Genomic DNA, 13,246 nt, shown 5'->3' with positions numbered 1-13,246 from the left:
ATGGGCCATGAGGGAGAAGAGGTGGGCCGGCCAGGGCAGGCCGCGCGCCCCCTCCCCCTAGTCCGAATAGGACAAGGAGGGGGGGCGGCGTCCCCCCCTTTCCTCTTTCCCCTGCCCCCTTTCCTTCTCCACCAAGGCAAGAGGGGGGAGTCCTACTCTCGATGGGAGTAGGACTCCTCCAGGCGCACCCCTTGGGGGCCGGCCGCACCTCCCCCTCCCTCCTTTATATACGGGGGCAGGGGGCACCCTAGAACACACAAGTTGATCTACGTGATCGTTCCTTAGCCGTGTGCGGTGCCCCCCTCCACCATATTCCACCTCGGTCATATCGTCGCGGAGTTTAGGCGAAGCCCTGCGCCGGTAGAACATCATCATCGTCACCACGCCGTCGTGCTGACGAAACTCATCCCCGACACTTTGCTGGATCGGAGTACGGGGATCGTCATCGAGCTGAACGTGTGCTGAACTCGGAGGTGCCGTACGTTCGGTACTTGGATCGGCCGGATCGTGAAGACGTACGACTACATCAACCGCGTTGTCATAACGCTTCCGCTTACGGTCTACGAGGGTACGTGGACATTACTCTCCCCTCTCGTTGATATGCATCACCATGATCTTGCGTGTGCGTAGGAAATTTTTTGAAATTACTACGTTCCCCAACATCGACAACGTCAAGGCCAAGACTCAGGGGCGTGTGCGTAGTAGCATGCAGATCTTTGTGAAGACTGGTGGCCTGGAGGTCTACGTGGGGACCAAAAGACAAAGACCCCCGGCAAGGCCCTTGCCGGGGACGGTTGCAGGGCCACAGCTGGGCCCGCGCCCGACAAGGTTTCACCACCTCACGACCGTTCCAGCATGGCGACCAGCCTGCCAACTCAGCAAGGACCTGCGTGGTGGCGTGCAGATCTTTGTGAAGATCCTGCCACCGCACCAGCGCAGTGGCTAGCTAGTCAGCTTGGCGCTACATGCCTCGTCATCCTGGACGTGTGTCAAGGCAGGGTGACGCAGCGACGGACATGACAGGTTTTTTTACCGTCCCGATAAAGTTGGAGGGCACGTAACCAGCGCATTTAATGCGTTTTTTCTACGATGTCAGTGATACGCTTGTACACTGTAGCTACTTTACACCTCCTGTGTGCCACTGTGGCGACCGACATATAAAAGGAGGCCCGAGGCATACTGGAGAAGGATTCAGACTTTTTGGACTGGGCATGCATAGCAACTAGTCTAGAACTCAGGAAAATCAAATACACGCTCAAACCAGGACTAGGGTTTTACGCTCCTCAGAGGCCCAAACCTGGGTAAAACCCCCTCGTGTTGATACCTAGACCTGCTCTTTGTGCAACTCTCTCCCCGCCAACCGTAGGAGGGATCCTTGTGATCCCATAGGTGTTGTTTCCCCGACACTTCAAGAGATCTACTAATGATTTGAAGCAAGCATAGTGAAGTTGGAATCTTTTTTTTTTTGATGAATTGATCAAATAATATGATTTCATCAATAGAAACAAAGATGCTTGTATTTACAAGAAAGTAAGTTCGCATGATAATATTTCTAAACACTGTGTGTGCATGACACATTTTCAATTGGAAAGTATATAAATTTCTTGACGTGGTTTAAGATTTTATTGAAAATAGTTTTTCAGTAAAGTACTTAGGCAATATAGCCCTTGGATTAGACATAATAATCTACGGAGACAGTAGTGTCTAATCCGGCTTAACCAAAATGCATATTGACAGAGTACTAAAGAAGTTTAGTATAAAAACGCCAAGAAGAGTTTCTTGTGAAAGTCACTTGGAAGGAGTTCTTAGCAAGAATCCGTATCTTTAAATATTGGTGAATGAAATACATGATTTCAATCACACTTGTGTTAATTCCATGGTATGTAAATAACCATATATGTCCAGTGCTCCAAGTAAGTTGTGAGTAAAGTTACTGGAATGGTCATATTGTTGATCATATGACAACAGTGAAAATGTCGTTGAGTACTAATGACATGTTTCTTGCATACGGAGAAAATGAAGAGATTACCGTAAGGAGTTACATCAATGCATGCTTGATGTAAGTAGTACATCAACAAAATCTTCAATTGGTGCTCCAAGCGAATTTTGATTTAAATTAAAATGATTTATGGTGGCACAATAAGTTGGAATTGGTCAAGGAAAGTTACTGTGGGGAATTTTATAACAGAAGGCTGAGTATATTGTCACTTTAGAGGCAACAATAGAGAGTGATGAATGAAAGGTTCATTTATGAACTTGCTATGGTTTCTAGCTAATTGTGCAAATAGAACACTGTTATCGGATAGTGGTTCTATAGCTCAATATAATAAAAGGTCTTACCAGTGATTCAATATATACTAAGCTTGTCTCACACAAATTATGAATTTATTTGAAAGCATGATGGATGCATTGAAATGCAAATGATATTCGATAAAACAAAGTCTGTACCACAAGCATAGCATGGACTAACACCAGATTGCCATTAGTGTAAAAGTTAAAAGTGCTAACTAGATTATTGACTCTAGTGCAAGTGGGAGACTATTGGAAATGTGCCCTACAGGCAATAATAATTTTATTATTATATTTCCATATTAATAAATTATAGAGTTTATATTTCATTCTATAACTGCTATGATCCTGGAATATGCGATTCAGTGGAAAACTCATATGCATGTGTGGAAGAATAAACGGTTAAATAAAAAGGTTCCTAGTCTTGCCTCTAGGACTAGCTCAAGTGTTGTTGGTGATCACATTTTCCAGATCTTAGGATATCATTTAAAGTGTTAAACAATAGTCCTAAAACAACTTTCAGATTATGACGTTGGAAGAACGAACATATTAAATCGACCCAAACTTGTTTGTTGTGAATTGAATTAATATCTTCTGTATTCAATTGTAATAACACACAATGTTAACATGTGATTTTTATCCTTAGACCATGTGAGCATCGCGGTCACTTCTTACTATATAGTGAGCTTTGGGGTTGCTCAAACATCACCTGTAACACGGTGATCACAACGAAAACTTATAGGTTCATCGGAAAGTTTGACAGTGGCAGGATGATACAACTCCAACGTATCTATAATTTTTGATTGTTCCATGCTGTTATATTATCATTCTTGGATGTTTTGCAATCATTTTATATCAATTTTTGGTACTAACCTATTGACATAGTGCCCAGTGCCGGTTGCTGTTTTGTGCATGTTTTTTACATTGCATGAAATCAATACCAAACGGAGTCCAAACACAGCTAAACTTTTTAAGGATTTTTTTGGGCAAGAAGACAACCAATGGGCCAAGAAAGCACCTGGGGGTGACTCGAGGGGAGCAACACCCACCAGGGTGTACCTGGGGGCCCAAGCGCACCTAGGTGGGTTGTGCCCACCTCGGGTGCCCCCTGAACCGCCTCTTTGCTCTATAAATACCCCAATATTACAGAAACCCTAGGAGAGTCGACGAAAATCAATTCCAGCCGCCGCGGAGTCTAGAACCACCAGATCCAATCTAGACACCATCACAGAGGGGTTCACCACTTCCATTGGTGCCTCTCCGATGATGCGTGAGTAGTTCTTTGTAGACCTACAGGTCCGTAGTCAGTAGCTAGATGGCTTCCTCTCTCTCTCTCTCTCTCTCTCTCTTGATTATCAATACAATGGTCTCTTGGAGATCCATATGATGTAAGCCTTTTTACGGTGTGTTTATTGGGATCCGATGAACTTTGAGTTTATGATCAGATCTATGTTTTTATCCATGAAAGTTATTTGAGTTTTGTTTGGCCAACTTGATCTATTTATCTTGCAATGGGAAGAGGTGCTTTGTGATGGGTTCGATCTTACGGTGCTTGATCCCAGTGGCAGAAGGGGAAACGACATGTATGTATCATTGCTATTAAGGATAAGAAGATGGGGTCTATTTCTACATAAATAGATCTTGTCTACATCATGTCATCATTCTTATTGCATTACTCCGTTTCTCCATGAACTTAATACACTAGATGCATGCTGGATAGCGGTCGATGTGTGGAGTAATAGTAGTAGATGCAGGCAGGAGTCGGTCTACTAATCTTGGACGTGATGCCTATATAATGATGATTGCCTGGATATCGTCATTATTATTTGAAGTTCTATCAATTGCCCAACACTAATTGTTTTCCCACCGTTTGCTATTTTTCTCGAGAGAAGCCACTATTGAAACCTTCGGCCCCCGGGTCTCTTTTCATCATATTTGCCTTTGTGATCTATTTTCCTTTGCATTTATTTCCAGATCTATTAAACCAAAAATACAAAAATACCTTGCTGCAATTTATTTGTTCCATGATCTATTTATCCTATCTACCACTTTTACCTCACGTTATTTGCCTATCTTGAGGCGCCGTACCCAAAAGGTATTGACAACCCCTTTAACATGTCGGGTTGCGAGTATTTGCTATTTGTGTGCAGGTGTTGTTTACATGGTGTGAGGAGGTTCTCCTACTGGTTCGACAACCTTGGTCTCATCACTGAGGGAAATACCTACCGTCGCTGTACTGCATCATCCCTTCCTCTTTGGGGAAATACCGACGTAGTTGTAGCGGACATCAAAAGGAATTTCTGGCACCGTTGCCGGGGAGGATCTTCAACATCAACCAGGTTCCTAATCACAAATATCATTTCCTCACAATTTATATTATATGCCATTTGCCTCTCATTTTCCTCTCCCCCACTTCACAAAAATTTGCCGTTTTATTCGCCCTCTTTTTCGTCCGCCGTTTTCTCGTTAGATCTTTTATTTGCTTGAACTTGTTACTATGAGTGACTTTGGAATGGCACAAACAGATGATGGCCTAACTCCCAAAATGGATCACATAGGTAATCTGGATGCCAAAATTTTTGTCTTGGGGCAAGGGAATTTTATGGGAAAAGAACATATCCAAGAATTTTTCAATTGTGTCAAAAAATTTAGTCTCGATGATATCCCTATACTTAAAAGGACTAAATCTTATGCGAAAGCTATTTCGGCACTTGTTCTGAAACTTGAAACTAGATTTGTTCATACTCATCCTAACTTGCAAAGATTGTTCTATGATTTGCCCGTTATAAAGGATCCTAAAGCTAAATAGTTAGCTACTCTTTTTTTGATGAATGAATTTGAATACATAATTCGGGAAGCTAGGGAAATCTTTGATTTTTATGGGATGAATCGTGAAAAACCCATGATTGATGAAATTCTTTACAATAGTGATTATGCTTTAAGACATTTGCTTGGATATAACCAAATCTTTGATGGGAATCTTAAAAAGCAGGTCCTCATTTTAGATATGATCCAACAAGTTTTTAACAATGTTAATCAACACTATTCTTGGATCACTGTCGGAAATCAAAGGGGTTATGATAAAAAGCAAGTTGATAGTGGTAAGGTTTCCATGGATAATGTGTTTTATGTTTTATTTACAAAACCTCCCGACACAAATACCTCCAAGGAAAAGAAGGATAAGGATGACAAAACTTAGATCCTACACGTTATGCCTAGCTAGGGGCGTAAAACGATAGCGCTTGTTGGGAGGTAACCCAATGAATAAAATTTATTTTTGCTTTTTGATTTCTATTCTTGTGTGTTAACACAATTATGCTACTATTATGATTGTGGTTTTTGTGTTTTAATAGTGTTTGTGCCAAGCAATGAAGCAAGGCCTTTGGGTTGATTTGGGTGAAAGTTGATTTGATCTTGCTGAAAAATAGAAACTTATGCACTCACGAAAATAGTTTTAATAAATCACAGAAAAGTGCTTTTGAGTTGATTCTTTTTGCAGAATATTAATATACAAATTACCCAGGTTTTCCTAATTTCGCAAGTTTTTTTGTCACACCCTAGCTAGTTCATGCATTAGAGTGTTGCATCATGTCTATTTTTCTCAACAGAAACTTGAAATGGGGATGACAGAACCCCCAGCCCCCTCTGAATCCAACTAGGGTTTACTAAAAATATTTTCAATGAACCTGAAATGCCCTTCTAAAATGTCCATCATTTTTGTATTGGTTCAGAACCTCTGCCAAAAGTGATGCACAATTTTCTAGGTCATCCTAAGGTCTTTGAATTAAATCATAAGTATTTGAATTTGGGCATTTAAAATTTATAAAATATTTCAAATGCTCAAATATTCCCAAACTGAAATGTTCCATGCTGGAATTATTCTAACTAAGGACCAGGTGCAGTTTGGTGATTTTGGGAGTTGCCTAGGTATTTTTAGAAATGCAACAAACCTACAGAATATATAAAAAACAGGAAGAAGGGAAAGTCTTACCTGGCGCCACCTAGCAGGCCCACCTGCCGGCCCAGCCCAGCCACCGCTCCAGCGAGCTGCTTGGCTTGGCCAGGCAGGCAGGCAGCTGCTCGACGGCGAGCACAGCATGCGTGCCACGCAGCTGCCCACCGCCTCGCCGCTCCCCTCGTCCAGCTGATGACGGGGAACGACCCCTCTCCCTCTCCCCGACCCCGCAGACACCCGCTCCTCCCCCTAGCTCCTCTCCCTCGCTCTCCCGCACCATGGCCGACGCCACCGCCGCCGCACCCTCGCCGTAGTCGCGCTCTTCGTCAACCCCGCGCTGCGCCACCGTGTCCAGGAGCTTCGCCGCCCTCCGCTCCTTCGAACAAGCCGAGCCCCAAGCGCTCGCTTGCCCTGAAGCCACTGCCCCGACCTCGTTCGACCTCGCCACCGCCGGAGATCCCCTTCGCCGTCGGTGCCGCACCAGCTCATCCCCGACCGTGTCGTCTGCTTCCTCAAGACCGCTGTGAGCCTGGCTACCTCCTCCCCCTTCCCTTTCTCGCTCTCGTGCACCACCCCGAGCACACGTAGCTCACCCGCATGCGCCGCCGCGGAGCTCGTCGCCGATGTGTCTCCGGCTAATCACCGGCCACCCCACCATGTCTAACGCACTCACCGCGTCCCCAAGGGCCCAACGCACCTCACCACGTGCCTCGCCGTGCCCTGTAGCCTCGGATTCGTCTTCACCCGACTCCGGTGACCGCCAAAGTCGTCGCCGGCGACGTCTCCGGCCACCCCGAGCTCAACCACCGCCACCAAGAGCTGCGGCTCGGTCCCAGCTATCTGTAGATGCTCTCCGCCGCCCATTTGGTCGCCGGAATGCACAAAACCACTCTCGCCACCGCGTTCGGCCTCGCCGGCGGCTAGACGCCGGCGTGTTTGACCTTGACTTTGACTAGGGTGGGTCCAGGTTGACTCCCCTGAGTCTATGACAAGTGCCCCCCCTCTGCTAATTAACCAGTTTAGATTTAACTAAATTTAGTTAGTTAATTAACTACTGACATGCGGGACCCACTGGTCAGTTTGACCTGGACCGGCCTGTTAACCTGCTGAGGTCAGCATGACATCATGCTAACACAGTAATCCTTTTCTGGAATTAAAATAAATCTGGAATGATTTATAGATTCCAGAAAATACCCCAAACTTTAAAAATTCATAGTAAATCATCTGTAACTCCAAATGCAAAGTTTTATATATGAAAAATGATCAGAAAAATCCAATCTATCCATCTGTACTAGTTTCATGCATGTTTAAGCAAGCTAACCTGATGTTTAGAAAAGAACTAGATAAAGCACTTATAAGGGCCATGTATGAGTTTGAAACTTGAATCTTTGATTCAAAATGGTTCAAACCCATCTGGTTTTAGTTGCATTAACCCAACACACTCATATTGCCATGTTTCATGCATGCATCATATTGTTGCATATTGTTTGGTGATGATTGTGTACCGGTGCTCTCTGCGGCAGGTCCTGCCCCTGAGGAGTATCGTGATTACCCCAATGAAGAACAATATCAGCGCATCGACCCATCAGGCAAGCAACCAACCATTTGATCATATCGATACAATCCCATGTTCTCGCTCCTGCTCTCTTTTACTGCATTAAGACAACATGTTTCAAACTGCTGCGTGCTACGGTAGTTGAACCCATTTCCTCTGCATGACCTGTCATTGCCACAGTAACTAGATGAAAGCCACTAGCATGTGTAGGAGTTGATTGAGCCATATGTATGTGTTGTTCCTACCTTGCTGTGCCTGCTATGCTTAGAGTCGTGTCAGGTCTGGTTCATCTGGGTGATGGGCTAGAGTGAAATGATCATGCCGGTAATGAGAGTGATGTGGTGAACACGATTTGGTAAAGGTATCGATGAGAGGCCATGTAGGAGTACATGGTGGGTTGTTTCATTGAAGCCGACCTTAAGCACTGAGATCTGTATGCATGATTTAAGATTCAGCTACTACCATGCATTGGGCCCTGAAATATGACCCCGCTCGACTTCTTATTCACCCTAGTCCTCTGTCCAGGAGTTGCAAGTAGTTTCTGGTGTTTGTAGCTTACTGGAGGCCGTGGACAACGCTGACCCGCGGGGTGGGCTGTGATGCGGTAGGTACGTGGCACGGTGTACCGGATACCCGTTAGGTATCTCGAGAACCATGTACACATCGTTCGGGGCCGTATGGGAAACCTCCGCCGGACTCCCTGCGGATGGAACCTGGATAGGCGATAACCTGGACTAGAGACTTAGGTGTTTAGGTAGGTCGTGGTCTACACCCACGTCGGCTTTCACTTGAAGTCTGCCGAGCACATGTCGTGTGCAGACGCTAAGTGGTGGAAACATGTATGAAGAAGTACACCCCTGCAGGGTTAACATTATCTATTCAAATAGCCGCGTCCGCGGTAAAGGACTACTTGGTTGCCTATACAGTTCATAGACAAGTAAATGGATACTACTAAAAATCTCAAGATAAGCGTGGGTGCCGAGGATGGCTCTTCCATAGGATGCCGGAGGTGGATCCTCGGTGGTGTATTGAGGTGATGAGTAGTGGACTCGTGTGCGCAAAACCATTTCAAGTTGGTGTATCGTAGGATAGCTTAGCCAAGAGTCAAAGCTGGCTTGCTGCAATAACCCCACCAACCCTCCTTGATAATGTGCATGTATGTAGGATCTGATGTAAGTCTTGCTGAGTACCTTTGTACTCATGTTGCTTTAATTTACATTTTTTAGAAGACGCTGCAACCCCTTCTGATGGGTTCTTCGTAGACGTTGACATCAATGAGTAGACCGAGGCCCAGGTGGTGATCCTGAGCTTGTGAAGGACCACGTAGTATAGCCAGGCTTTCCAAGCCTCTTTTATTTTACTAGTTGTCTGTACTCAGACAAGTTACTTCCGATGTTGGCTTGTATGTCTGTATGACTTGAATGTGGGTCGTGTGACCCGTGCTTGTGTGTATGCTATGTATGGCTCTCTGAGCCTTAAATAAAGTACTATTGTCGTAGAGTCATGTTGTGATGCCTTGTTGTATTTGCACATATCGAGCATATTGTGTGTATGATTGAAATGATTGGTATGTGCGGGATCTGACTATCTAGTTGTTTATTCTTAGTAGCCTCTCTTACCGGGAAATGTCTCCTAGTGTCTCCACTGAGCCTTGGTAGCTTGCTACTGCTCCGGAACACTTAGGCTGGCCGGCATGTGTCCTTCTTTGTTCCTGTGTCTGTCTCTTCGGGGAAATGTCACGCGATGGATACCGGAGTCCTGTTAGCCCGCTACAGCCCGGTTCACCGGAGTCCTGCTAGCCCAGTGCTACAGCCTGGATTCACTCGCTGATGACCGACACGTTCGATGCTGGGTCATGGATGCCTGTCCCTGTAAGTTTGTGCCACTTTGGGTTTACGACTAGCCATGTCAGCCCGGGCTCCTTATCATATGGATGCTAGCGACACTATCATATACGTGTGCCAAAAGGCGCAAACAGTCCCGGGCAAAGGTAAGACGACACCCGTGGGAATACCGTGCGTGAGGCCGCAAAGTGATATGAGGTGTTACATGCTAGATCGGTGTGGCATCGAGTCGGGGTCCTGACATTTTTGAAGTTAAAGAAGTATTTGAAATATTCAGATTGCTACAGACTGTTTTATTTTTGACAGATTCTGTTTTCTTTGCATTGTGTGCTTGTTTTGATGATTCTATGGTTTTCTTTGATGAGTTGTTGCCATATAAAAGTTGGAATACAGTAGATATAATGCAAAAAAAAATATTAATAGGTTATCAACAGTACTTATAGTAGTGGTTTGTTTTCTTATACTAACGGATCTCACGAAGGTTTTGTTGGAGTTTTGTGTGATTGAAGTTTTCAAGTTTTGGGTGATCTTACGATGGATGAAGGAATAAGGATTAGAAAAAGGCTAAGCTTGGGGATGCCCGAGGCACCCCAAAATAATGTTCAAAGAAGTAGCAAGCAACTAAGCTTGGGGATGCCCCCGAGTGGCATCCCCACTTTCTTCTAACAACCATCGGTATTTTACTTGAAGCAATATTTTTATTCGTCACATATGATGAGTTTTGCTTGGAGCGTCTTGTATGATATGAGTCTTTGCTTGTTTTGCTTTGTGTTCTAAGTCTTGAATCCTTGCTGGACACACCTTTTTAAGAGAGCCAAAAATTATGCTATGCTTGCTCCTATGCTTCACTTAAATTTTTAGAGCCATGGGTTTGCTCTAGTGCTTCACTTATATCCTTTTGAGCACGGTGTGCTTTGTTATTTTTGAAGAAATGCTCCCATGCTTCACTTAGATTTATTTGGGAGTTAGTAAAAAATTTAAGAAATTTTCTCTTGCTTCACTTAGATTATTTTGAGAGAAAGAAAAATTATGCTCATGGTCTTCACTTATATTTGTTTGAGCTTATCAAAAGCAACTTATGAAAATAGTCCAAAGTGATAGATATACAAGGAGGATATAATAAAAACTTTCATGAAGAAGATTGGACAAAATAAACTTGATTCTTAGTAATGGTTTTGAGATATGACGATATGATATGTGAGTCATGTTGATGAGTAATTGTGCTTTAGTAAGAATATTGATGTTAAGGTTTGTAATCCCCTATGCAAGCACGAAAGTCAATAGTTATGCAATAAAATTTATATCCTACTTATGGTGCATTATTTGGTGTTACTTATGCTTAATGCTTGGGTACGAGATTTTTTGCTTTTTGGTTGGTCGCTTCTCAATCTTTTTGCTAGCCTTCATTTTGCACTAAGTATGATCACTACTTGTGCATCCAAAACCCTTTAAATCATTTTTGCCTTATGAGTCCACTATACCTACCTATATGCGGTATTTCCATGTTGTTCTAAGCAAATTTGCATGTGCCATCTCTAATTTTCAAAATAAATTTCTCTTTTGCGTGCTCTACCGCTCGCGAGGCGGTGAAGGGTGACCAACATTTTCCATGCTAGATGTGTTATTCTCACGATGAGTTTTTATTCACTTGTCATTGCACGAGAGTACGACAAAGATATTAGGGATGCCCAGTCCTGAAACAAAAAATGAATTTACTTTATGTTGTCAAATAATAAATTCCTTGCAAAGTGTTGTTATGGAGGGCAACCGTGGATTTGGCTAGCCATGGAAAGTGAAAGTAATAGTGGAAACAGGAATAAACTTTATTTTCTGTTTGGGAACCTCCTATGATGTATCTAGCACTGAAAGTGTTGGGATCTCTAAGTCGTTTTCGTTGGTGGGAAAGGTATGCCTCTCAAAAATATTTTTATCTCTCAATTTAAGCTTTGAGCTCTGGCACCTCTACAAATCCCTATTTCCCTCTGCGAAGGGTCTTTCTTTTACTTATGCAATTTTTATTTTGAATTTGAGTCTCCATCTTCTCTTATAAAGCACCAACTAAGGGGCACTATGATCGTATTTGAGCATTGGGTGTAGCTAATATTCGAGTGTGTTTCATGAATGGATCAATGATTGAGCATAATGGGCTAGGGATAACTTGCTTTAGTGTTGATATTTTGAAAGACATGGTTACTTGTTGATATGCTTGAGTATTAATGTCTTCATGTCAAAACTAGACTATTACTTTGAATCATATAAAAGTCCATATGTCCATGCTATAAAGAAAATAAATGTGATGAACATGTTAGGCAACATTCCACATCAAAAATTCTGTTTTATTCATTTACCTACTCAAGGACGAGCACGAATTAAGCTTGGGGATGCTGATACGTCTCCAACATATCTATAATTTTTTATTGTTCCATGCTGTTATATTACCATTCTTGGATGTTTTACAATCATTTTATAGTCATTTTATATCATTTTTGGTACTAACCTATTGACATAGTGCCCAGTGCCAATTGCTGTTTTCTGCATGTTTTTTACACTGTAGGAAATCAATACCAAACGGAGTCCAAACGTAGCGAAAAAATTTTAGGATTTTTTTGGGCCAGAAGACAACCATTGGGCCAAGAAAGCACCCGAGGGGTGCCTCGAGGGGGCAAGCACCCACCAGGGCGCGCCTGGGGGCCCGGGCGCGCCCAGGTGGGTTGTGCCCACCTCGGATGCCCCCTGAACCACCTCTTTGCTCTATAAATACACCAATATTCCAGAAATCCTAGGAGAGTCGACGAAAATCAATTCCAGCCGCCGCAGAGTCCAGAACCACCAGATGCAATCTGGACACCAGCACAGAGGGGTTCACCACTTCCATTGGTGCCTCTCCGATGATGCGTGAGTATTTCTTTGTAGACCTACGGGTCCGTAGTCAGTAACTAGATGGCTTCCTCTCTCTCTTGATTATCAATACAATAGTCTCTTGGAGATCCATATGATGTAAGCCTTTTTGTGGTGTGTTTGTTGGGATCCGATGAACTTTGAGTTTATGATCAGATCTATGTTTTTATCCATGAAAGTTATTGGAGTCTTCTTTGATCTCTTATATGCATGATTACTTATAGCCTCGTATTTATTCTCCGATATTTGGGTTTTGTTTGGCCAACTTGATCTATTTATCTTGCAATGGGAAGAGGTAATTTGTGATGGGTTCGATGTTACGGTGCTTGATCCTAGTGATAGAAGGGGAAACGACATGTATGTATCATTGCTATTAAGGATAACAAGATGGGGTCTATTTCTACATAAATAGATCTTGTCTACATCATGTCATCGTTCTTATTGCATTACTCCGTTTCTTCATGAACTTAATACACTAGATGCATGCTGGATAGCGGTCGATGTGTGGAGTAATAGTAGTAGATGCAGGCAGGAGTCGGTCTACTAATATTGGGTGTGATGCCTATATAATGATCATTGCCTGGATATCATCATGATTATTTGAAGTTCTATCAATTGCCCAACAGTAATTCTTTCCCCACTGTTTGCTATTTTTTCTCGAGAGAAGCCACTAGTGAAAATTACGACCCCCGGGTCTCTTTTCAT

The sequence above is a fragment of the Triticum dicoccoides genome, chromosome 4B (genome assembly GCF_002162155.2).
Source record: "Triticum dicoccoides isolate Atlit2015 ecotype Zavitan chromosome 4B, WEW_v2.0, whole genome shotgun sequence".
NCBI lineage: Eukaryota > Viridiplantae > Streptophyta > Magnoliopsida > Poales > Poaceae > Triticum > Triticum dicoccoides.
The sequence above is the reverse complement of the archived record's forward strand: the minus strand, read 5'-3'. Positions refer to the sequence as shown.